Genomic DNA, 26764 nt, shown 5'->3' on the forward strand with positions numbered 1-26764 from the left:
GTCCACCAAAACATCCACAAATAGAAAATGGGTCTCCAGATGAACAGGTGGTTGGATTGTCAGAGCTACTCATAGACTTCCTCTTTGCTACTAGATAAGTGCAGCCATCCCCCAAGAGGTAGTGCTTCCATAGCCATTGGGAAGGTAATGAACCATCCAAAGGAAAAACTGGAATTTATGCACTTTGTTTCTGTTCTAACTAGAAGAACAATTCCTATGTTCCGGTGCTCCTTTGAAGATTAAAAAAGGCTAATGTTTCAAAATCATAATGTAACCTATGTATAAGTTCCAGATTTTGCCTTTCACAAAATCTAAGAGGTTATTATTTGTTGACCTAAAGCTAAGTAGAGAATAATTCTCCTTTGCCTAACAGCTGAAAAGAATTGAGTAAGTTTTTTGTTTGTTTGTTTGTTTGTTTGAAATTCTTCTATTAAGAGAATAGAGTAAGATTCAGGAAACCTCTAAACAGCTTTTGCTACTACTTCCCTTTCTTCTGTTGGTTTCCTGCTTTAGCTGGCCAACTTCCTAGTCTTGCTGATAAACCCTGTCAAATATGACTTATATTCTAAAGCTGAATTTAGATCTGTATTGAAGTATTATAGATCCTTCACCTATACAATGGGGATAATATTAATATTTTATCTCACAGGGTAGTTAAGATTAAATAAATCAATACATGTACACCACTTAGAACAATACCAGTAGCATTTTATAAGTACTAACTATAAATATTCTTGTTATTATTCCATTAGTGAATAAATTTTGTTGTACAATGTCATTAGTTGCCACATCTGTTATTGAAAAGCCAGACAGAGTTGTTTTAAACCATCTAATCGTAAAATACCACTTAAGAGGAAGCTAGCTCCCTGAAATGGGATCATTTGCTCCATTTTTAGAAAACAAACCAATAATTACCAAAGTATCTTAACATAGAAATAGGCTGCTGCAAAGACAATAAGATTAAGCAAAGTCGGACTCACTGCCCAAGGTACCAGCTATTTACAAATAAATTTTTTAAAGTACTACAGAAAGAAGAATTGCTGGATTGAAAAGAAAATGTACGTGTCTATATAATTAAATCTAAAAATCTATTATTTGTCACCTATGTAAATTAAACCTCTTTTCCTTGTGATATCACACAAAAATGGTAAGACAGATTTTCATCAGATTTGAAGAGACTACTTGAATGGTCTCATCCAAAATACTAATTACATGAAATTCTTTTCTCATGTGGGTCCCCTGTTGGCTGGAACAAGAGTGGGGTGGTAATCAGTTATTTTCTGTCATTTGTAGTGATATGGTAAAGATTTAAATTAGTTCAATTTATAAAGTTAATATTGGTTATACTTAGATCACAATTATATGGATGGGTTATCTAGATATTTATTGATTTTTCAAAGTAATTTTAATTCTTATTTTTTGTAACATAATAGAGAATATGAAATTGGACTAAATCCCATCTCAGAGATAAGAAAGTTTTGCTTGTATACTCAGTAAAAATCTAAAAAATAATATTTTATAAATATTCCAAGTCAATCAAAAGGATACTTTCTTGAGAATGAAAAAAACCTCTGTGGTAAATCAAATTACTGTTCCCAAATACTTATGTCCCTTCCAATGGGAAGACTTTACCTCCAACCCAACTGTCTGGCAGGCTTGGCCTTTTGCCTTGACTTGTTCGGTGAAATATGAAAGGAAGTGATATGTGCTACATTGGACAGGAACTTTAATAGTCATCACTTAGCTCTAACATCTCTCTTTTCCTTGTGTGACAAGAATGGCATGTCCCAAAGAGGGGACGCCCCATCACCTTGTCCCAGAATGATGAAACAAAGTTGAAGATGACTGTGATTGACAAATAGCATGAAGAGAAAGAAACCTTCCTGTAAGTAATTCCAATTTAGGGATTATTACCATAGAATAACTTAACTTAGGTTGACTGATGTATCATCCAACTTGAATAAAGATAACTTGGCCACCATGAGACTAATATGGATTACAGAGAATATTTGAGAACTCTAAAAGATAGGCAGTCAATCTCTAGAGCAGTGGAAGCTGAGTATCACTGAAGGGACCATCAGAATAGGCATTCTCTTTCAAGGATGATTAAAATCAAAGTTCAGGTAGGAAATGTTTGAGTGATATTTCAATCTGTCATATATATTTGGATTTAATTAGGGAAAATTAGTGGTTTGAAATATGAGCTTTATATCCATTGTGATATGTTGGTTTTATGCTATGAAATCAAATGTTGATTCAACATCTGAAATTTGCCACATTTTCTAAGTTCTGAAAAAGAAAAATGAGCCTGGATTTTTGTATATTTATCTCATCCAAATGGTAAAATCATATTGCTAATCCAGAAACCAATTACTGAATTCCACTGAAGTATGGAGCTAAATACAAAATTCAGACTTTTTTTTTTTTAAACCATAAGAATCCACAGTAATGTATTTTGATGTTCTGGGGTAAAAAGAAATCAGTATTTATCTTTTATATAGCATTGATTCCTTCAAATATATTTATACTTTTTAAGCACCTGACATTTACAGTTACTGTGATTCCCTCTGTCTAATTATAAGTCCAAAGAAGCAATCCTACAAAAGAAAGCTTGATTTGTGATTAAGCTGCTTCTCACAGTAACAATACCATGTGATATGTTCTGAGGCAGAGCCTTATTCATATGCACCCCCAATAGTACAACAAATTAATACTTTTTTAAAAATTCTCTATAGAAACAGTCTAAATATGTATCAGTAGGAGAATGAATTAAAATAATGTGATATTTACATATAATGGTAACATACATTATTTAATATTAATACAGTATAATGTATTAAAGAAGATAAGCCTCAAAAACAATGTTGAGAAAAAACAAGTTTCAGCCAAATATGTATATTAGGATACTATGGTTGCAAAATTGGTATATCATGGAAAAAAAATATTATTTATAGATTTATATGTGTGTCATTTAAGTTTGAAATGTGCATAGGAATGATAAACATCAAATTCATTGTAGTGGCTATTATTTCTGGTTATTTATAATGAGAAATGGGATTGAAGAGATGTACACAGACTGCTTCACACGTATCTGTAATGATTGATTTTTTAAAAAATAATTTTAAAAATTTGAAGGAAATATGGTAGCCAGGCGGTTGATATGCAGGTGTTTGTTATATTCTCCCTCTTGTTCTATGTTTGAAATATTTTATAATTAAAGAGAAAAAGTTTTATTATAATGTTGAAAGCTGTTTCTTTTATCTAAAATGATAACTGTAGAAAATATTACAAATCCATTTTTCACATTTTAATGATTCCTTTTAAACTTTAATTTTGACTCATCAGTGATGAGCGCTACAACTAGTAAGTAATATAGCTATTCTGTAAATACACTTGAAGAATGCAACATCAGACAATATCCTTGAACTAAAGCTTTACAAAAGATGAGAATGGCTAATATTTAACTGAAAACCTTACAGAAAAAATTTTTTGGCTCTTAGCTACCTCAAACATAAATATGAAAGGAATTCTTCTATTAATAAAATATGAATAAAAATATATCCTTCCTTCCTCTGAAGTTAAACTATTTATCTTTATAACATTCCTACTGGGGACAGTTGTCACTTGCTAAATTTTATGGCTATGGAAATTATAAGTTAATAAAGTCACTCAACTAATACAGTGGAGTTGGCAAAGACACTCTCCAGCTAGATGTGGTCCTTGTCTTCTGCTCTCTTGAGCCTTTGGACAAATGCCTCCGAGAGATATGTTTATGGATACAAAAGCATCACAAAGCTCTTAAAAATAATCCCCTGCCGTAGTAAAAGGCTAGTAGGTAACTTGAGTAAAGCAGACCATGTTATAATGTATTAGAGAATGATGAGGCTCCAGTAAATTAGAATTGGAATATCCTGCCTAAAGGGGAAGTAACTAATGTACTCCAGCCAGCTTTAGCTAAGTGGAATGCAGGCACAGTTAGCTAGACCTTTGGATTCTTTAAGATAATACATAAATATGATTTTTTAAAATAAATAAAATCTTCTGACTTATAAAAGTAAGCAGCTCATTCAGTTTCTTTAACACCATACTAGTTAAACAAAACATCTGCAAGAATAATTTGGCCCGTGGGCCACCATGTTTCCAGCCCTGTCCTGATAGCAATGATAGCAATGTAACTTCCTTCCCCAGCACACATCCTACTCCAGATGATTAGTCCTAGCCAGCCATGGAAATTCCATTCCCCATGAAACTGCTGCAGCTATCTTGCTACTGAGAAGAGGAGCTTGCATAAGACAAACCCAACATACCAAGGCCAACAGAGTGGAAAGGTGGAAAGAGTCTGGAGTCTCTATGACATTCGTGAGCTACTGACATTCATGAGCAACCAATTCTGATGCCTGCCCTCTTTATTATACATTTACGATACATTTCCTTATACTTAAATCATTTGGAATCTGGATTTCCATTAAGACATCATGATTGGGATCCCTGGGTGGCGCAGCGGTTTAGCGCCTGCCTTTCACCTGCCTTTGGCGCGATCCTGGAGACCCGGGATCGAATCCCACGTCGGGCTCCCGGTGCATGGAGCCTGCTTCTCCCTCTGCCTATGTCTCTGCCTCTCTCTCTCTCTGTGTGTGTGTGACTATCATAAATAAATAAAAATTTAAAAAAAAGACATCATGATTGATTCAAAATCACACTCTAGAAGATTCTTTCTGTGTCTTTCTCTTTGCCTTGAGTTACAATTTATCACATCCCCTTTTTTCATTTTTTTAGCCCCACTAAATTATATATCTATGTTTAACCTGTTTGCATATTGTTTGAGGGCCACATATAACAGCCTTGCATGATTTAAAGGATGGAGTTGGAGATACAATGAGCATTAAAAAGCTTGTCACAGTTTGGACATTTCTTCAACTCTAGATTTGCTTCCCTTCTCTCCCAACAAAAAAATATTGAGTCATATTAAGCAACCAGCTTTGTTTTTTGTCTAAACTAGACTTCTGTACTTGTGCCTTATGGGTTTGTGCCTTAACTTTTTATCATCCATTCTTGCCGAAATTACCAGTTTTCCTTCACCTAACCGATTTTTCTCCTTGGAGTCTGCTTACGTCATTCTTACCATCTTGTATGTCCTAAGCCACTTTCCCTCAACCCATCCAAATTCCACTGATCCCTCAAGGTCTCCGTCTTACATCTTCATGATGCTAATTTCTCATATGACTGCACATTTATCTTCATAACAGTTGTTACCCTCCTAACAGCCATTTGAGATTGGCAAGTAGGTATGATCTTATTGTGCACATGAGAAAATTGACACAGAAATGTTAAATAATCTGTTCAATATTTCAATGAGTTGCCTTAAAAGTAGCACATATTTCTTGATGATATGGGTTTTACACCACCATTGTCCCTTACTAGTCTCATCTGGATATCCCTTGCCTTTTCTAAGAACTCAGCTCAAATGTCATCTCCTGTGGGGAAGCCTGCCCCAACCTCTCTAAGCAGAGTTAAAGGGTTCTTCCTTTCCATTATCAAGGCTTGCTTGGTAATATATTTATTGCATTACTCTGATTATTTGTGTACATCATTCTCCCAGCTAGACAGAAAGATATAGATCTTTTAACTTTCAACATTTCCACCATCATTTTAAATAACTGAACTGAGTGTTAATTAATGTAATATAGGAGTTTATTAAATAGAAAATAAGGGAAATACATTTAAAAAATGAACCTTTCACAATTTTATTTGAATCTTGAGTAAATTACTCCTCTATTGTATTTCACAAAGAAGAAGAAATTCATTAAAAATTCAAACTGCAGGGCAGCCCAGTGGCTCAGTGGTTTAACACCACCTTCAGCCCAGGGCCTGGTCCCGGAGACCCAGGATCAAGTCCCGCTTCGGGCTCCCTGTGTGGAGCCTGCTTCTCCCTCTGCCTGTGTCTCTGCCTCTCTGTGTGTGTGTGTGTGTGTGTGTGTCTTTCATGAATAAATAAATAAAAATCTTTAAAAAAAATTCAAACTGCAGAAGGACCTTATGGACATCTTCTTTTTAGTGACTATGTACCTGCATCAACCACCACTGTGGGAGCTAAAATTATGGAGATGAATGAAGAAGGCATTGTTTTTTGGTTTGAAGAGGTAGATGACAGATAGACAAACTCCTAATTAAAATATATTAGTCTCCAGGATGCCTGGGTGGCTCAATTGGTTAAGCATCTGCCTTCAGCAGAGGTTATAATCCCTGGGTCCTGGGATAGGAGCTGCATATCCGGCTCCTTGCTCAGCAGGGAGCCTGCATCTGCCTCTCCCTCTGTCTGCCACTCTGCTTATGCGCACTCTCTCTCTTTCTCTTACTCTGTCAAATATATCCGTATATCTATCTATCTATCTATCATCTATCTATATCTTAGTCTGGAGATATATATATATATATATATATATATATATATATATATAATATTTGATGTGGATATATATGTATATATCTAATATTTGATGCTATAAACATTACATATATGTGTATATTCAATGGATAAAGATGATATAGAAATGAATTCTATCAGGGAGATTACAAAATATTCTAAAAAGGAGGTGGCATTTACTAGGCAAAAATCCAGGTGCATAAGGTTGACAAGGGCATGCTTTTGAGAACAGAAAAGAAATACATTAAATGGTAAGTTCAGGGAATTACAAGTAATCCTAAGTGGTATTAGCACTCTCTACTAAATATTTCTAGTATCCACCTGTGTTGGATTGCATGTCTCTGCTCCCTTAAAGTTGGATGTATCCATGCAACTTGCTTTGGCCATGGAAAATGTTATAAGCTTAAAAAGCCAATGCATGATCTTCTACTGTCTCTTTCCCTATGCCACTATAAATGTTAATACTTAAAGCTGGTGGCTCCTCTGTCTACCTTGGTCTCTGGGGTAAGAGAAAGAAAGTTTGTCATTTTAAGCTTCTGTGATTTGTGGTCTATTTTTACCAGAGCAAAACATTCTATCCTAATTATTCTATCTAGTTTGAGGTGAGAGGAAGGTGGGATAAAGAGCATTGGATCATAGAGAAGCCAATCCTATTAGCTGCACACATAAAGGTCAGCCCATAAAATGACCATTTACCCAAAAGTGTATGTCTAATATATTTGAATACATGACTTCAAATAAGCGTATTTTATGCCTTTTAATTTAATGCCATTTCTGACCAGCAGTTCTTATTTTCACAACTAACTCCAAAGTTGGTAAGTCAAGAAAAAAAAAGAAAAAGTCTTCCTAATCCATCCTAAGTCAGTTTTACAGTTACATAGTCACTGACCAATGTGTTCCAGATGGAGAAAAAATATTCAGAGTCATCTATAGCCTCAGTATATATTAGCTACACTTGCATTGAGCAACAGATGCTATTACATTTCTACATTTGAAAGAGGCATGGTACAAATGAAAATGCTTAACTTGGGGAGAGACAAGCTTAGATATTAATTCTAGCCGAGTATATTGCTTTCACATAGTACTGCCTTCATGGATTTTACCTCCAAGCTAACATTGATTATATTTTAATCGAGTTTTCTAGAAATAATATCTTAATCCAAGAGAGTGACAGAAGTAGTGATAACTTGACATCTCATAATAGGCAAAGACAGGAGTGCATGTATATTGATTAGCACACGAGCTTTGCTAACATCATACCTGAGAGGAGAGACCAAGAGGGTAGGATACACTGTACAGGTAAGTTTATGTAGACAGAAGAGGAAATGAGGTAGGAAATGTCTAGACATGAAGGGTTACCTTAAATGGTAAGCATGGAAGGCCATGGGCTGATGAATAGGTTGGGATACATATCTTAAGATACCAGCAATACTGGGAGGAATTCAAAGAAAGAGGAGAAGAGAAAGGATGGGAAACAAAGGTGGACATTCTGGAGATAGACTTAGTCTCCTTTGTAATTACAGTTTGCTCTCGATAATTTGTGATTTGGGCCAATGGAAGTGCCTGAAGTGTGTATACTCCCTAGTATCTGCCCAAATATTGAAAGGAAAACCAAGTCCTGTACAGGAAGAGATCCAATAAATAAATTTTAAGTCTAATTCTGAGGACTAAATTTATGTTTAGGTATTAAAGAGTTTAATAATGGATATAGATCTCTAAAGGTTTTCTGAACTGAGAATGAGGCTACTGGAATTCTAGCTCCAGCCCGGCCATTATCCTACTGGTTGACCTGGGTAAATCCCTTGACCTGTCAATGGCTCAGTTCCCTCATCAATTAAAGGGAAGCGTGGCTTAAGTGACCTCAAAGGTGCCACGTGGATCTGAAGTGTGATTCTGAGCATGTGCTTCTGGCTATATGCAGTTGTGACTTCTATCTGGAGATTATTAGACGTTTACTGATGGGGGTCTCATGTCTGTTTGTTTCCAACAGATACTATATGAATTGCAGGTGACCCGTTGTAAAAATCAAACAAGATTAAACAATGTTTTAAGTTTAGTAGCTAGACAAAAGCTATTAATGGCCTTGCACGCGGCAGTTTTGCAAGAGCAAAAGGGTACACACGCCATTAGGTTAATAATCAAAGATACTGTTAAGGGGCGATGTGAGAAGGGGCACAGGGTTCCCAGCCAAGAACCTCAGGGCTGGCGGGGAACTGGTCCCAGATGTGGAGCCATGTCTCTGTAAGCTGGTCGATAACAACTTCAGTCTCAGTGGGGTTTCCCGCAGTGGTAAACATTAGCAGACTATACAGGCAACCCTGTCAAGGGTCATTCATGCATCGGGCCATCCTGTGTGGCTGGTACCCAGGCTTATGGTGGGGGCCTGTGGTCACTCAGCACGCACATGCTCACTGTTACGAGAAGCAACTGTTGGCTCTGAAGAGCCCTGCCAGTCAGACTCCTCCAACCGTCTCCAGGACTTAGTGTGTGCTTTCAGAGAATCATTAGCAAAAAGAGATAGCCACAAGTAAATAAAAAGCAGATGGACTAGTACAAATGGAGTTGCAAAAATAAATTTCATGTCAATTACCATAAGGTTTTTTTTTTTTTTTTTTTTTTTTTTTTGTACTTTTTAAGGGTATGGGACATCTAGGCTCCACTTAGCTCTTTCACTCCTAGCAACCACTACCTGGAAAACAACCTGACAAAAAGATCAAAACAGTGAAAGAGGTCTTTTGCACATTTAACAATGATTAAGAAAGGTTTTAAGAGCAAAATCCTATAACAGCTTTAATCATAGATGGCTACATCCACCATATCTTGGATGAGCAGCCAGGGTCAGGGACTTCCTGCTGCAAAAAGACATATAAACCCTTTTGTGGTTCACTTCACTACATTCTGGATGTGACCATCACCTATCTACAGAATTTTATGACAAAACAATCATTGAGATTTTATTGGTATGCCCCATGCATTAACCGCACAATAATAAAATGAATCGTACGCTTTTTTTTTCTTCTCCTACTGTTAACGCTGGGCAATTTATGTAACTTTGATGGGCCTCAGTTCCCCCGCCTCTGGAGGCCTCTGCAAGAATTAAACGAGTAATGCTTATGTCTTGCTCCGGGACAGGTCCATACAAAAACTCAACAACTGTTAGCTCCTTGTCCCTTCCAATTCGTTTCTATCAAGCTGGAATGATCTTAAACTCTAAAATCATATCATGTTACTCTCCAGTTTAAAACCATTAATGGCTTCCCATTACATTTAGGGTAAAATTAGCAATTTGTAACCTTCCCAACGAGTGTCCTTAGCTCTATCTGAATTGCAGCTCCATCTTCAGTCAGTCTACACCTGACGTTTATGTTCGGGCCACAATTGCTTTGTTTCAGGTCTTCAGATAGGCCTCCTGCATGGTAGTAGCACAAAAGGAGATATGGGGTGCTTTCTCTCTCATAATATGCATGAGCCCGTCTTTCCTTTGAGATGCACAATTGATATCTTATAAATCTTATGCAAAATGCCATGTGAAAATAGTTTCTAGACGGGGGCATCTGGATGATTCGGTCAGTTAAGTGTCTGCCTTAGGCTCAGGTCATGATCCCAGGGATCCAGCCGGATGTCAGGCTCCCTGCTCTATGGGGAGTCTGCTTCTTCCTCTGTCCCTGCCCCCACTCGTGCTTGAGCTATGTCTCTCTCTCTCTCTCTCTTTCTCTCTTGCTCGCTCTCAAATAAAGAAATAAGTAAAAAAGAAAATAATTTCTAGCCCACAACTCAAATTGCTGCCTCTAAGGCCTTTTCCTATATTGTAATTTGGAAACCATCACTGCTTCTGCACATGCTGTTCTCTCTGCCTGAAACTCTCACCTTTTCTCTTTATTACTGGCAAAATCTTTACTTTTCAGGTCTCGGCTTCAATGTCATCTCCTCAAATATGCTTCCTTCTTAAGAACTCTCATAGCACCATGTTCTTTTCTTTCAAGTGAATAAATAATCCTGTATGACTATTTCTGCCCTACCAGACTCCAAGTTTCTAAGGGCCAGGTAGTGTGGGCATTTCCCTCATGGCCACAGTCTGGCTTGGAGAAAGCATATGCAGGAAATGCCTGCTGCTGGAGTTCAAGATTTATTAACCAATAAAGTCCACCCAAAGATACAGTGAAAGATCTGGGATACCCCATCCTCACTGCCCATGGAAAATTGGAGAACCTTACTCGGGCCAACCTGATGTCAAATGTGGGGGTCCTCTTCGAGCCACATGCAGGAACCAAGAGAAAGAAAATGCATCCATCCAAGACCTTTGTATCCTGGCCTCTTCCTACTTCCTCTTTATTTCACTTCCTCTCTCTCACCCTGTTTGCTGCATTTCAACATTCACAAATGGTTCTGGAGCAAAATTAAACTTTATGTAGAAAGAGGGATTTGAGAAAGAGGAAGTGCAGGGCCCACTCACTATGAAAGAAGAGATGAACTACAAGCATCCCTCAAGGCCCTCCCTGTCCAAGCTCTCAGCAGAAATGTTCCTGCCAGGCACATCCTCGTACTTTGTTTCTAATCTGAGTCACGTTATCTTCGGGTCATTTACCGATGGGCTAAGTCCCCTGCTTTAGCTTCCTGAGTTGTGCTTCTGCATAGGTCTCTGGAAGGAAGTACCAATACCCTTTTCTGTTTGGTTTAGAGATTTAGACCCAGTTACCCTTTTTAGTCATGACAGCACACTTCATAGCCCACGCCACCTCTTCCAATAACTTAGAAAGCTTTTACTAGGAAACCCTGTCTTCTCTCCCTTCCTCCCTTCCTTCCAATTTACAAAATGTCTCTAGGTGCCAAGCACTGTGCTAGGTACCATCCCTTCTGTGTTATCTGACCTTTGTCATCTGTCTAGATCGGCAGTCTCTCCTGAAGTTTCTTGTCCACTTGAGTCTTCTTTCCTATTTGGCTTGGAATTTCTTTAAGATTCCTCTCTCCGTGCTGGTCTGACATCCTCCTTTACACTATCCCTGTTTGGAAACCCCCAATGTGGAAGGCAGCTCTCAGGGAAGTTCTCTGAGAGGTTTCTGTGTGGGTATTTAAATGTATATTTACCATTTAATAGCCAGACCTGAGGCCCTCCCTCTAAAGTATGAGGACACAGTGGCGATTGCTTCATCAGGGCCCTCTGTGCTTTAACCTTACATGAAATTTCTATTCTTTCATTAGCTTAGGTTGCCACATAGGTATTTTTCTCCAGAATTTTATGGTGTGTCTTGCCTATTAAATAAGATAAATGGAATAAGAACAGTCATGGTGCCAACTATGTTTATGCTGTCTGCCTCATTTACATTATTTTTTCCCCTCACTCCGACTTTCTTTTTTAAAGATTTATTTATTTACTTGAGATAGAGAGCAAGCTCGGGGGATGGGAGGGGCAGAGAGAGATGGAGAGGAAGAGAGAAACTCCAGCAGACCCTGTGCTCAGTGTGGAGCCTGATGTGGGCCTCGACCTCACAACCCTGAAATCATGACCTAAGCCAAAACACTTAACCGACCACACCCCCCCCCCCGACTTCCCTCACTCCAACTTTCTATGGCAGTTTCCCCCCTCCGTGTTAAAACAGCTTTCTGGAAACATTCATGGAGATCCTTTATATATAATAAAGTGAATTTAAGGAAATATCTTCCAGGTATATCCTTAAGTGTCCTCTTTACACAGTGTAGGCTTTGGCTTCAGCCACCATGAGCCCACTAAAGAAATTTGCCCTTGTCTCCTCTAAAACCACATCACAAAAGGTCTGTGTGCTCCTCCCATAAGTAAGCCTGCTGTGTCCCCCAATGTTCCAAGCCCTCCCCTTCAGGTTCCAAGGCTTACCTCAATTCTCAGGGCACATTCTTTTCCTTTGCTCCTATTTACAGAACTAACCCACTTTGGTCCTAATCTTGTAAAGCCAAGCAAACTGTGCCCAGAAGATATGAATGAGGAGAGACCATAGACTGTGGACTGAGGTTTTATTTAGTTAGCAAAGAATAACTCCAGAAAGTCACCAAAGCGTCTACACACATATTTTCTACATTTTAACATAACCCTTCATTTTGCAGGATCTTTAGTAGGGAGAAAAAGATGCCAAGAAATCTCTCTGTACTGAGCCTAAATTCCATGGATTCAGATGTATTATATATAATCCAAAAAAAATGCAGAATCATAGAATCAAAGAGGTGAGAAGGAAGAGACTTGAGAAATCTGGCCTGCTCCCCCATCTGTTTGTTAATCCCCTCTATACAGCAGTCCTTAAAACTGGCTCTCCAGCCACAATTTTAAGAAAAAGATTTGTTTTGATGAAATGAGACTAATTCTAAAACCCAAAGAATGCTCCGAGACAGCCTGCATCGGAATCACCAGGATGTTGCTAAAGGGTCCTTGGGCTCTACCCTAGATGGACAGGCTCCTAGGGTCTGGGGTACATTCCAGCAACCTGCACCCCCAGGTGTTTCTCATGCACACTAGGTCTGCGACCCTGCATTCTGACAGAGATCAGCCAAGGCAGATTTACCAGGGCCCAAGGTCTTTTTATGGCTTGAGTGGAGCAGTCTGTGCCTGTAGGCATTTTCACAGGAATGTGGTAAAACAGCTGCTACAAACTCACCCCCAACATTTTTTCCCCCACATCTCACTTAGAGAAGCCAAAAGCATTATGAACGTGGCAGATGCATAGGTTTCTACTTTCTGATGAAGATGAAGAACAGGAGCTGTTCCTTGCACCAGGGAGAGGGAGTCAGAATAGAAATATTAATACTACACCTGGTCCTGGTGAAATATGTTCCAGGCCCCCAGCAGTATATCTAGCAACCGCACTAAGGGAGAGTGACTGAACATTAATGACAATTAGAGAAACCGATTTATTAGGAAACGTAAGTAACTGATTTTAGGCTATGTGGAGCATGTCGTGATCAGCTTGTTCAAAAGATAAAAATGTAAAGGTTGGAGAGGCAGATTATAAGACAAGAATTTGAAAAGGAACACTGAAAGGAATGTAGGCACAATTCAAGCTATAATAAAATGGGCCTTAGTGATTTAACCATTTCAACCAAAACAGCATATTTTTAGAATGAGGAGTGCTGCACAAGTCTCCCTTTGGAGGAGGCTCATGTTGAGCATTCCATAAAACCACAGAGGCTCAGAGCTCAGTACACAAGAGTCGGCTGTGTTGAAAATGCAAGAGCCAGAAATGACACATACCTAGCAGATGACCAAAAACTGACCAAAAACTAGCTGAGGGAGAACAGAGAAATCCATTCTTCTTTCTCCCAGAGAGGAAAAAGTATCGAACTACACCTCTCTTCACCTCCTCCTCCCTCCCTCCCCAAAGAAAGAGCACTAGACTGGGAATTGAAAATCCCAGATTCTAACCCTGGCTCTGCCATTACCTGTATGATTGTAACCCTCAAACTTCATATTCTTGACTCCTGATCTCTTCACCTCTATGTAATAGGGTGTCTTGGCTGAGATTGAAATTTAAAATTTGTGGAATTTTGTGTGGTTTTTTTTTTTTTTTTAGTCTCTACGAGTAAATATTAATTCATATTTAATGTAAACTGTTCCTCCATTTTAGGGGGGGAACCCAGAGTGGTTTCTATTAACTACACAAATAGAAGGCAAGTACCCTTAATCTGAACAGGGTACTAAGTGTTCCAGTTTGGTAAGGGAAATGGCTGATGGTGTAGCTTTGGGCTAGATTTCTGTCTCCGGGTACCCTATGTGAGTGTGCGTGTATGTGCGTTTACTTGTATTTCGGTAGTAGGGGGAAAATTCTATTTTTCTTGGAAGAACTTAAACAGCGTAGGGAATACACAGAAAACTGCTTCTCCTTTCTGTTGGGTGAAATTTTTGCTTCAAGGTGATAAAGAGGGTTAGAAATTCTCCTGTGAGCTACAGGGAGGGGGGTGGAGCTGGCAGTGGGGCCCTGGAGGCCAGTGGCCTGCAGACGGGGCATCCTTCCACCTACCATGGCTTCGTTGGATAAAGTCAGAACACGAGTGGGTCGTGGGGCACGGGTTGCTGAACCGTCCTCAGCAGAGATGCCAGCAGGTTTCTTAAGCAAGCTTCAGCTGCAGCGGACATTGCAAGAAGAATCCCCAGTAGAAGAAGAACTTGCTTTGTCTCTTTGTGTAAGGCACCCCTTCAGTAACTCTCAGAAGTAAAGGGAGACACCTTTCACATTGGTGCAAGTGGTGTGAACTGTAAGAATGCACTGGAACCTTTGAGGTAAGCATCAGTAGGCACCACAGCTCTGGTCAACATACATGGGTTGACCCACGGTGCAGAGCTGCCTGAAGAGAAGTGGGACCTAGGGACAGAATTGGGATAGTTTTCCTCATCTTACATAACTTGCTTGCCTCCCGGAATCGGAGACCAACATATTAATCCTGTCATTCAATCATCATGTGATTAGCAACATCTTTAAATTCAGGTAATTTAAATTACTTCTCCCCTTAAATTTTATTAGTTGCTGCCTTATAACTTTCTCTATTTCAGCCCTTTTAATAGTGAGTGGAATGACTTGTTGACACGACCCTCTTTCTCACTAGAGGGCAGAGGCTTATCTTATAAAATCTATCTCTTACCCCAGCGTCTCACTCACAACAGCGACTCTATCAATAGACCCAGGTCTTGGAGACCTGGATTTGCATTTTGGTGCCATGTAATCCTGAGCAAATTACTGACCTAAGATCCAGCTCCTTTATCTGAAAATGTCGACAATAATGCTTATGCCATGAAATTGGTTTAATAATTAATTGAAATAATGGTCATTACTGCTGGGCACACAATAAATGCATAATGAGGAGAGTTACTATTAGCAATGAGAAGTTGTATTGAAAATGGCTCAAGTAGAGAATCATCAAGGGTGTTTCTGTTACACTAGAAAAAAAGGAGTGAATATTTTTCAACTCATCCAGGCCTTTGAGGGCTTTCTATGTGCCAGGCATTCTGCTCAGGCGCTGGAGATAGAACAGTGTTAACAGGCCCCTGCATTCCTGGAACTTGAGGTAGAGTGACCATTTTCCTAAATTGGCATCTAACCAACACATAGACCATTAGGGATGAAATATAATTGGCTTTCTTATCAATGTAGCCAATAATGTAACCACCTGTATAATACCAAGTCAACATCAGTTTGTACCAAATGTTCAATATTTAAAATACAAGAGTCCATCTTAACCCTTACTTTGAGGAAAACCATTAATACTGCAAACACATATTCATATTTTCAAAAGTCATGTTCCCTACCTTCCATCCTCTTAGAGTCACCACAGACTTTTAAATAAATCGTTCCAAAATTTGTTTCCCGCATAGTTTTCTTTTAAATAAATTGTCTTAAAATTTATTTTCACGTAATTTTCTTGTCAGTCATGTTCTTTGAGCATTATTTAATAAAACAGCACTATTACCGTGCCTTATTTAAAAGAAACAAAAGGACTTTACTCCTCCAGTAAAACTCTTTATGGCCCCGGAAACTTTGATCTACTCACCATAAACTGAAACATGTTTTGCTATGATGTTATATAGTTCTTATTCTTACCTATATCTTTAAATCATTTAATCCTAAGGCTATGAATAATTAATAAAATTAAAAACAAATTGACTTGCTGGCAATTGTGTCAAGTGAGCAATTGTTAAAAAAAATCAATATTTTAGTGTGTTACCATGGCTTTGAGACATGAGACTTCTGTTCTCATCTTTCCTCATGTACTGATTCTTTAAAAAATTATCTTTTGCATAAGACCAAATGTGACTCTAAAAATAAATGAAATTCTAAGTTATGTTACCCCCAAAGGGAATAGTTTTGTTCAGGGATACTGTCACAATATTAGAAAGCTCAACGTCAAACCGCCAAATGATTCCTTATTAACCTGTCATCTGAAGAAAGCCTTTACTTTCAGAAAAATATCCCATCCTTTTAGTCTGACTTCCTGACTTCAGTAAGACAGTTGACTGGAATTAGTTTGAGGATGTTGAGGGGAAAGTTCACATCTGCCTTTTCCCATTCATACACTGTACTCCTGAACAGAGATATGGTCGGTACAGGTTCAAGGCTGCTCCCCTCCCGTGAGGGTGTGCCTGATGGAGTATGTTGTGCCTTCTGCAGGGAAGGTTCTAATGGCTCTAAGAGGGTTGGCTAAAAGCCATCACCGGTGCTTTTCCACACATTTCGAAATATGTCGGAGGCATGTTTGTTGTCACATGACGGGGCAGGTGGGGTAGCAGGGCAGAGATGCTAGTGGGTTGGGACCAGGGATGCTAACATTTCCTGCCACATACAATACCATTCTATAATACAAAGAATTGTCCTGTCCGGAATGCCACTTGCACCCTTATTTTGAGAAATATATTTTCTTCCAATAGAAATTGTGGGAAACTGGGCCGAGCTTGTTGAAACAGAGGGTCCCACAAAGGTGGGGAAGAAACCACCTGCCCCTCATGGGTTTTGGTAAGCATGTCATTAGGACCTCCTCCAAGCAATTCAAAGACTTAGCCCATTTTTTTTCCTCCACCCTCAGGACAGGGAAACGATGTTGGCAGCTCCTCAAATGATTTATTTCAGAGACACCAAAAAACCCATAGTATGTATAGAAATCCTGACCAGTAAAGTCACTTTTATGCATTAAGGTATTGTCTCTAAAATGAGAGTAAAACATAAATATGTTACCCAAATGGATAAAACTAGAACATACCTTAGCATGGATTAGTTCATGAGTTTAGCTGTCACTGTGGCAACTAATTCCTAAGAAAATAGATCATAAGCAAATAATTTTGATATAGCCTTAAAAAAAGAAGGAATTGGAAAGGGGAGAATTTCCAGAGGTGAAGCACAAAGGACTCTGAGAGACCAAGAGAACAACTGGGTGCCTCAAGGAGAGATCAAAACAGGAGACATCACCCACACAATTTTGCCCATATTCGACCCATATTGCTACTGCTATCATTGTTCTGAAAAGAAATATTTCATGCCAAAATAACCTTATCCTTATGTTTTGTTTTTGTTTTTTAAGGATTTCATTTATTCGTGAGAGACAGAGAGAGAGGGGCAGAGACACAGGCAGAGGAAGAAGCAGGCTCCCTGCAGGAGCCCGATGGGGGCCTCAATCCTGGAACTTCGGGATCATGTCCTGAGCCAAAGGCAGATGCTCAACTGCTGAGCCACCCAGGCATCCCTCACCTGATCCCTTTGAAGGCAGAAACAGGCAGAAACAGTATCTTTTTTATTATCTGCTTAATTCCATGAAGCTCTGCACAGTGAACTCTTAATAATTTTTGACATGTAAGGAATCTAAAATACTATGTCTTAGATTGACTTGCCTAGAAGCTATTAGATTCTAGGCCCAATAAAATACACACCCACACAATGTCTGTGTATTTGTACACAATGTTTTGTTTTGTGTTTTAAGTTCACAGTACAATTTTTAAGAGCATGAGTACGTATTTTCTTTAAGCACAAGGAATTTTTCTAGGTGTTTCAGAGAAAATTAAAATTGGATAAAAATAGACTTTAAACTCCATGTCAACATTCTATATTTAAAAAGATTAGACCACTTCCTCTTCTTTTATATAGAACCACAAGTTTTAAGATTTGAAGTAACATAAATGAAAATAATCTTGTTCAGATAGCAAATGACCATGGTTTACACTGAAACTTGAGTTTTTCTTGAGTTATATATAGTAATAGTAATAACAAGATGATTCTTAAAATGTTATAATACAAAAGTAAACATGCACAAGTATTTTGTTTTAACATATTACATATCAAATATTCTTAAGCTATACTCCTAAAGTAGATGAAGAACTTAAGCTTCATGTGAGGAAATCTATCACCAGAGCTTATTATAAGCCCAAGACGTACAGCTAGAAGTCTTAAAAATATACAGTTGAATGCTGTACACATGAGAAAATTGTTAGGAAGACGCTTGATTGAGTACAGAGCATCAGCACTGCCAACTGTCACTCTCTTTAATATTTTTAGTTTTAAAGGCACGACTTTGGATCTAAGGACTAGATAGCTTATATAGTGTCTCTTTGTAAATTGGAAAAAGTTGCCTGTTTTTAGGGGCAGGTCAAGTCCTTGCCTCGCCTTCCCAAGCATGAAGTTTGACAAGTGAAACTGAGTCTGGGTTTCCGTTGGCCTGGGCTCTCCATCCAGCGTCTGCATGACGCCCAGACTACAGAGCTGTTTGTGGCAAGCCCTACTTACCTCTCACTTCAAGACTGGTCACCTCTGAGGTTAATCCTCACGCGAGGCTCCTGGGATCATGACCTGAGCCCAAAGCAGAGGCTTAATTGCTTAACCGCCTGAGTCATCCAGGGGCCCCTTCCGTCCCCCTTTTATCCTTTCTTACACTTACTTCCACCTACTTCCCCAAAGAGATACTTCCTTAGAGCCCAAGGAGACTGATGACAGTTGATGGCAGGAGCTGTGTTCACCCAGGGATTCCCAGGATCTAGCACTCAGAGGAACTCTGCTAATGTTTGATGAGTGCGCAAATGAATGAATACATTTTAGAACTAAATATTATCTCACCAGTTAAGGTTCACGTAATTTGACTAGTGGCAAAACCCTGAAAATAAGTAATTTCCATACTATTCTTGTAGATTACATGTAGAGGATTCAAATTCCAAACTGCTTTTTCCTGACTCTTCTTCCAGACCACCTCCTCCATCAAACTAGTTGCAATAGTAACCCATAAAAACTAGTTAATCAAACTGCTGGAGGAAAAATTCCATTTAATATAATTAAACTTAAGAAATTACGTTGGGAATAATTGGACTGCATCATGGCAATAATGCAATAGTGCCTCACAGAATTAGTGTCAATAAATGTTGGCTCTGAATTTTCCTTTCTAATTCTCTGGGTCCATTTGAAAATGTTATACACATTTAGAATGAGCTTTCTTGCAATTTCAAAATGTTTCTCACATCTCAAACACATATCATCAATTTATTTCCTTTTGGTTTAATGTTAATAGCAAAATAGTTTAAAATGTCTGTGGATTAGATGGTTCAAGGACAATAACAACACAATAATACAAGGACACTTTTACACTTGTACTGAAAGAGGGAAAATGAATATTTCAGAATTTCATACTTTCTCTGTTTGGGGACTACACTAAATGGGGTTGACTCAAAAGTACATCAAGACCACTAAAATATTTTTTCTGAATCTACTTCACTGTTAATACAAATATCCCCTCATATGATCCAGTGTCAAGAAGTTTTTGGTTATGACAAATACTAGGTAATAAATATGCAAGGAATGATAGAAAAAGAAAGTTAACATTTTATAGTTATCACTGTAATAACTTATTTAGAGGGGTGTGTGTGTGTGTGTGTGTGTGTGTGTGTGTGTGTGTGGAGACAGGGAGAGATTGCAAATACGACAAGATATTAAAAAGTATTGAGTGTAGACTATATGGATAGTCTGAAGAGTATATGGATATATGAAGAGTATATGGATGATTTTTGTATATTTCTTTCAAGTATTTCATAGGTTCATAATCAATAAATTGGAAGAGCCAGTAGTTGATTAAAAATGTTATATGGAGGCTGGGACTATAAGTAAGGGATTTTAATATAAAAATATATGGGATTTGGTAAAATATGGATTTGTTATAAAACACTTTTTTTTTTAACCCTAAACCAAGAATAGAGAACAAAGTGACGAGTCCGTCATTGGGTCTTTAAGTGTTTTTTTTTATTTTTTAAGATTTTATTTATTTATTCATGAGAGAGAGAGGCACAGACAAAGAGAGAGGCACAGACAAAGAGAGAGGCACAGACAAAGAGAGAGGCAGAGACACAGGCAGAGGGAGAAGCAGGCTCCAGGCAGGGAGCCCGATGCTGGACTCGATTCCGGGACCCTGGGATCACTCCCGGAGCTGAAGGCAGATGCTCAACTGCTGAGCCACCCAGGAGTCCAGTCTTTAAGTTTTGGATGAAATTGAGAGAAATTACATCTTAAAAACAGCATCAAATTCTGTTCTCATGGAGCGCTTGGGTGGCTCAGTCAGTGGGGCGTCCAGTTCTTGGTTCAGCTCAGGTCATGATCCCAAGGTTCTGAGACAGAGCCATGTCAGGCATTGCACTCGACATGGAGTCTGCATGAGATTCTCTCTCTCCATCTCCCTCTGCCTCTCCCCTGCTTGCATGTGCTGTCTCTCTCTCTCTCTCTCTCTCTCAAATTAAAAAAAAAAGTTTCCATTTATTCATCAACAAATAATTCTTTGAACTCTATCATATGCCATTATGTTCTCTATGGTACAGAAACAGCGGTCACCAAAACAGAAAGATCCCACTCTTACAGAGCTTACACTGTACGGAGGTAGAAACATCAATAAACATATAGAGAAATGAACAAAATAATCATGTTTGTCCTTTTATGACTGGCTTATGTTACTTAGCATAGTGTCCCCAAGTTTCATCCGTGCTGTAGCATGTGTCAGAAGTTTTTTTAAGGCTGATTGATAAGGGACTTATTGTGTCATTTTGCTACTTGCCTTCTATATGCTTTATGGCTTTGTGTGTGTGCCTCATATCCTGCATTACTAGCTTCTTTTGTGTTTAGTTGATGTTTTTGTAATGAAGTGTTTAAATTCCTTCCTAATTTCCTTTAATATATATTCTACATCATTTTATTTGTAGTTACCATAGGGATTACCTTTAGTATTCTAGTTATAACACTCTAATTTGGATTTATGCCAGTTTAACTTCAATAACATACAGTGGCTCTTCTTTACATTTCCATCTCCACGCCTTTCAGTTGTTGATGTCACAAAATTATATCTTTATACATTATGTTTTTAAAACCTAAACTTAAACATTTTTAAAGTATATTAGTCTCTTAAACAATGTAGAAAAAGGTGGAGTTACAAATCATTGCAACAATAGCACCAGTTTTCATAACTGCCCACGTATTTACCTTTACTGACATGTTTATTTCCCCATTTGGCTTCAAGTTACCATCTAGTGTTTATTCATTTCAATTTGCAGCATTCCCTAGAACATTTCTTGCAGGTTAAGTGTAGTGGTCATGAACTCCTTCAGCTTTCTTTTATCTAGGAATGTCTTAATTTCTCTCTCACTTTTGAAGGAGTTTTGCCAAATATAGTATTCTTGGTTGACTTTTTTTTTTCTTTAGCACTTTGAATATATCAGGCCACTGTCTTCTGGTCTCCAAAGTTTCTGAATAGTTGCTTCTTTCTTGCTGCTTTCGAAAATATGTCTTTGGCCTTCAACAGTTTAATTATAACGTGTCTCAGGGTTCATCTCTGAATTCATCCTGCTTGGGTCTTGGAACTTCTTGGATGTTTATGGTCATGTCTTTCACCAAATTTGATGAGTTTGGGGACATTGTTTCTTCAAGCATTGTCTCTGCCCTTTTGTCTCTTTCTACTCCTTCTGGGACTTCCACTCTCTGTAGATTGGTCTGCTTGACGGTATCTCATGGGTCCCTTACGCCCTGTTCACTTTCTTCAATCTTTTTCTTTATGTACCTCAGGCTCAATAATTTCCATTGTCCTATTTTCAAGTTTGCTGATTCTTCTGCTGCTCAAAAATGCCTTTGAATCCCTGTAGTGAATTTTCCATTTCAGTTATACTTTTCAGCTCCAGAGTTTCTTTTTTGTTTCTTTTAGGTTTTCTCTTGATTAATATTTCCATTTTATCATATGTCATTTTCTTAACCTTCTCTACATCTTCCTTTAGTTCTTTGAGCATTATTAAGACAGTTGTTTTAAAGTCTTTATCTAATAGATCCACCATCACTTCTTTTCCAAGGACAGCTTCTGTTGGTTTAATTTTTCCTTTGAATGGGCCATACTTTCCTGTTTCTTTGTATACTTTGTGATTTTTTGTTGTTGAAAAATGGACATTAGAATCTAATAATTTGGTAACTCTGGAAAATAAGATTGTCCCTCATCTCCTGCAAGGTTTGCTATTTTGGTTTGTTGTAGGCTATGTCTGTGCTGGGAAATCAGTCTGACATGTAAATGTACGGTCTTTTCAGGTCTTTTCTGAGCTTGTACCTCTGCCTAGGTATGTGTGGTGACTTTTTAATTTCTCCTAAATATGTGGCTGCTTTTGAATATCCTAGTCTTTAGTGTATGGTTCTGAAAGGGGGAAAAGAGAAAAATGAAGGGAAAAAGGGGGTGTCAGTTCTTTAAATCCCCAGAAGTCCCTTCAACTGAAGTGAGAGAGACTTGCAAAAATGAGGGAGGTGTAGCAACAAGATCACTGCCTCTTTGCTTGTGCCTCTATGATCAGAAACAGCAACCAGCAATCAGACAACAGATCCCACATATTTGGAGGACATGGTTTTTTTTTTTTTCATTCCCCCCCAGGCTGGCTCCAGCAAGCTGTTCTAGAACATGTGTACAGTTGCCTGCCACAGCTCTGAAGGGTGGAAGATGGGAAGCTGCGACTGTGCTAAGATCTGAAGTTGTCTGAAATCAACCACAATTTATCATCCAAGCCTTCCTCTGGAATTTGTAAACCTTCAATAGATTTTAGAATTTCAAAATAGTTACATCAGACATATCGTGTAAGTGCAATTGTTTTCTAGGTGGGGAGACAGATTTCTATGCTTTATATTCTGCTGTCTTCCCCAATGACTCTTGCCTCAGGATTATAAAAATAGCCATCTTTGGTCAGTTTGCCTCGCAGGCATTTTCAAAATTTTAATACCTTGTATTATTTGGTGTTCTATACTTTGTTTTCATCACGTGGATTGTTTTGATTCTTTACAAAAACATGAGGGGAGGAATTGTAAGGGCAAATAATATTATCCACCTCTTACAGTCAAGAAAATTGAGAGCCACAGACTACAGTAAATAGTAAAGGATACTCAGTGAGTGATAGAGCAATAACTCAAATCAAGCATTTCTCTCCCAAAGCTAGAGTTCTGTCTGCCACCCCCAACTGCCTCTAGAGAGCAATAATAATTTCTCTACAATACCCAAAAGTTTGACCCTGAACAATGATAACAGTCTAGGAGTCTGAAGTGAGAAATATCATCACAGCCAAAGCCATCCTTGACCTTGGGGACCATCAGTTGCTCTCTCTGCCTGTTCTGATTGTGAATGACTCACAAAAGAGTGAGAAAGCAAGAAAGGAAGAGGAGGGTGTCTTTCTTATCCCCTCCAGCAGTTTCTTGCACCTGCTAGAGAGAGAACAAGATGAGTAAGAAGTTGGGAAACTCCATCTAAGCAAGTTTCTCATGGCAGCTATACAATTCTTGCTTGTACCTGCAACTAAGAGAATGAGCAAAATAAAAAAATAAGAAGAAGAAGAAGAGAATGAGCGGATACCAAATTTGTTTGAAGTAACAAAATGTATAGCCTCTCTAGAAAGGACCTGATCCCTTCAGGATGTGGATTTAGGACAAATATTCAAATTTCTGTTTCAGATAGATGATAAGAACTGAGTTAGAGTAAGCTAATTTAAAGTAGTTAAGCATTAGTCTAAAAATATATCTAGTTAAATCTAAGATTTTGTCATTTAAAATTATGTTGATCTCTGTATTGGTGCTCAATTATTGTATTCCTTGATGCTGCCATGTCATTTTAACAAAATATGGCTGCTGGTTCTTTTTTTTTTTTTTTTTGGCTGCTGGTTCTGACCACATGATAAGATATTTATTGCCCCCTGGTGGTAGCTTTCCTCAATTCTAGCTTTAATTTTAAGGAATGAAGTGACAGTGAATATCAGTGTTTGGCTCATTTGTGTGAAGAGCGTGGTCCTGCTGAGTGGGCAAATTGCCCACTTCCAATATCCATGCCAATGCTCCCTTATATTGGCGCAAATGGCCAAGGTGAAAATTAGTATTGAAATGCGAGTTGATGATTCAAATACTGAAAATAAGTATTTGTTAACACAGATTTGAATGATCATCAGTGCAATGTGGAGTTATTTTTTAAGCACATACTATCAAATATTCAGAGTGTGTGCTGGGCATAGCTAAAGCAAAGAGTGCCAAAAACACTGGGTAATCGTCTTAGGCTCTCATGGTTGTAGGATTGAGCATCTGGACCATGACTCAGTCAGGCAGTTAGCCAATTCCCCAACTGGTGCTAAAAATGACCTAAAAGATAGTTTTCTCATCTGTAAAATATGGGGATAATAATACTACCTGCCTTATAGGGCTATAAAAACTCAGTGTTCTCAGCACACTTCAGGGTGGGTATTTCTTATACATGAATGTAGTGTCCAATCTACTGCCATACCCTTGGTCAGCAAGGCAGGTAGGTAAGACTGTCTTATCTTCTATGTTCACCCTCTGTCCAGACTGGGTGTGGCTTTTCTGGGGCTTCCTCATTCTCTTTTAAGGTTAATTGCTTTTAACCCGATGTTCCCATATAAAAGTGTTTGGAGCAGAAAGTGGGAGAGTACAATGTGATTTGGGGCAGTTTCCATTTCTACCCCAAAGTCAACCATGTATTAGAGCACATTACAGTAGTATCTGCTTGAAAGGAACTTGAATACTAATTTGTGATGGAAAATTACAGGAGTCCATGAGGAAGGTATTATTATAAAGTACTACCTTTCACAGGGGAGTGGTGAGTGCCTTCATATGGACTTTGCTTACTTCTTCTTCTTCTTCTTTTTTTTTAATTGGGAGACTGAAACAGTAGAAAAGTCCCTAAGGTTCCAAACAAATAATTTAAAACTGTGAATTTATTGGATCCAAGAGTTTTTTGGCAAACAAATATAATACAAGAAATTCCTGTAATTAAAAAATCTTTAGACATTCACTTTCATGTCTTTTTCATATTTAAATGTGAGAATGTATTAAAGATAAAAAAGCACTGCTAAAAATTAAAATCTACCCACTTCTGTTTTGAGAGCTATTAGCATGAATATTAAAGCAAGAAGAGAATGCACAGTATAGCATATTAATACCAAATGCAAAGTGAAAGTATAAGCAGTGTGAATGACTTTATAGATAAACATTACAGCACTTATATATTCAAAGGACTCAGCAGAAAAAAGTTCTGTGCTTGTTCTAATGCTAGGATTTGTGGAATTCCTCTTATTGAACTATTTTAAAATCCTGTTCACTTCGAAAATTATTCACATTGGTTTATGGTCACGTTCATATTGAAATAATTTAGGGAAGGTTAGGGTTTGTATGTGATCATTACATAAAGGTGATTACGATTTTGAACATGACCTTTGTGGGCCAACAAGCAGGATTAAATAGGAAGTTATCCAGGGATTGAAGAAAGATGATTAGGGAGGCAGAGAAATGTGATGGAATCTGAGACGACCTAAAATCAATCAAGGCACTTAAAAAGATACATAAGTATTTATGCAGCCATAGGGATGTCATGAAATCTTTCTCCTTGACAAAATATTTTCTCTACCCTAAGGTAATACTATAAGCAATAGAGCAGGGTAATGATTTTTCAGATTAATGTGTTTTAATAAAAACAGGAAAATGAGAAAAATATTTAATCTTATGCAGAAGCTCCAAAGTCCTGTTAAAGAAATTTAGAGCAGAGCAAGTTAACCTATTAGAGAGAACAGATGGAAGCTTCCCCCTGAGATAATCCTGAGCAGAATCCTTAGCACCTTCCTGGAAAATTTTGAATCCATCCATCTTCTCAATTTTTTTTTTTTTTGGAAGAGAGAAATATTTATGAAATGAGTTAGTGTGAAACTGGCTGCTGTTCAACTCTTGCAGAAACAACCTGCTTATCTAATTCCTGTCTGAAGGGCATTTATTTTTAATAGTGGAAATTGTACAGCTACCCAATGCCTCAACTTCTCAGTGGAGAAAAAAAAAAGATCTTGAGAGAGTCTCCTAAAGACTTTTAATTACAATTCAAGTAATTACATACTTGCATTACAGAATCCCCTCCAGCAGCACAACAGAAACTATGTGGATAAAGATATACAAACACATCTTCACATAGACAAAAAGAAATTTATTAGGACATTCATAATAAAGATCTTCTATGTAGTTATACATGAAGAAGATTGAATTTAGGTTTTAGATCCCTATATTAATTACAAATATATATGGAAATATAGACCAAAGCAAATTCCTGCTATCCAATGCAGTCTGAAATTCAATCTCACAATTCAAGCACCTTGTCTTTCACTGAAAAAAAGGACTTTAATGATTATTAAAAAAACCTTAGTTGAAACATGCAAATGATTGCAGTAACTTAAGAACTGTAAATAGGAGCTTCATTTTGTGTCCAGGTTTGTACCTTTCTGAAGGCCGTCCTTCCAGGGGGTCATGGCTGATACCCTGGAGACCACCTGAGAATGGCACTTGAATTATTTGTCCTGAAAGCGTCTTCTACCTTATCCTT

Source organism: Canis lupus, chromosome 36 (genome assembly GCF_048164855.1).
Source record: "Canis lupus baileyi chromosome 36, mCanLup2.hap1, whole genome shotgun sequence".
NCBI classification, from domain to species: domain Eukaryota; kingdom Metazoa; phylum Chordata; class Mammalia; order Carnivora; family Canidae; genus Canis; species Canis lupus.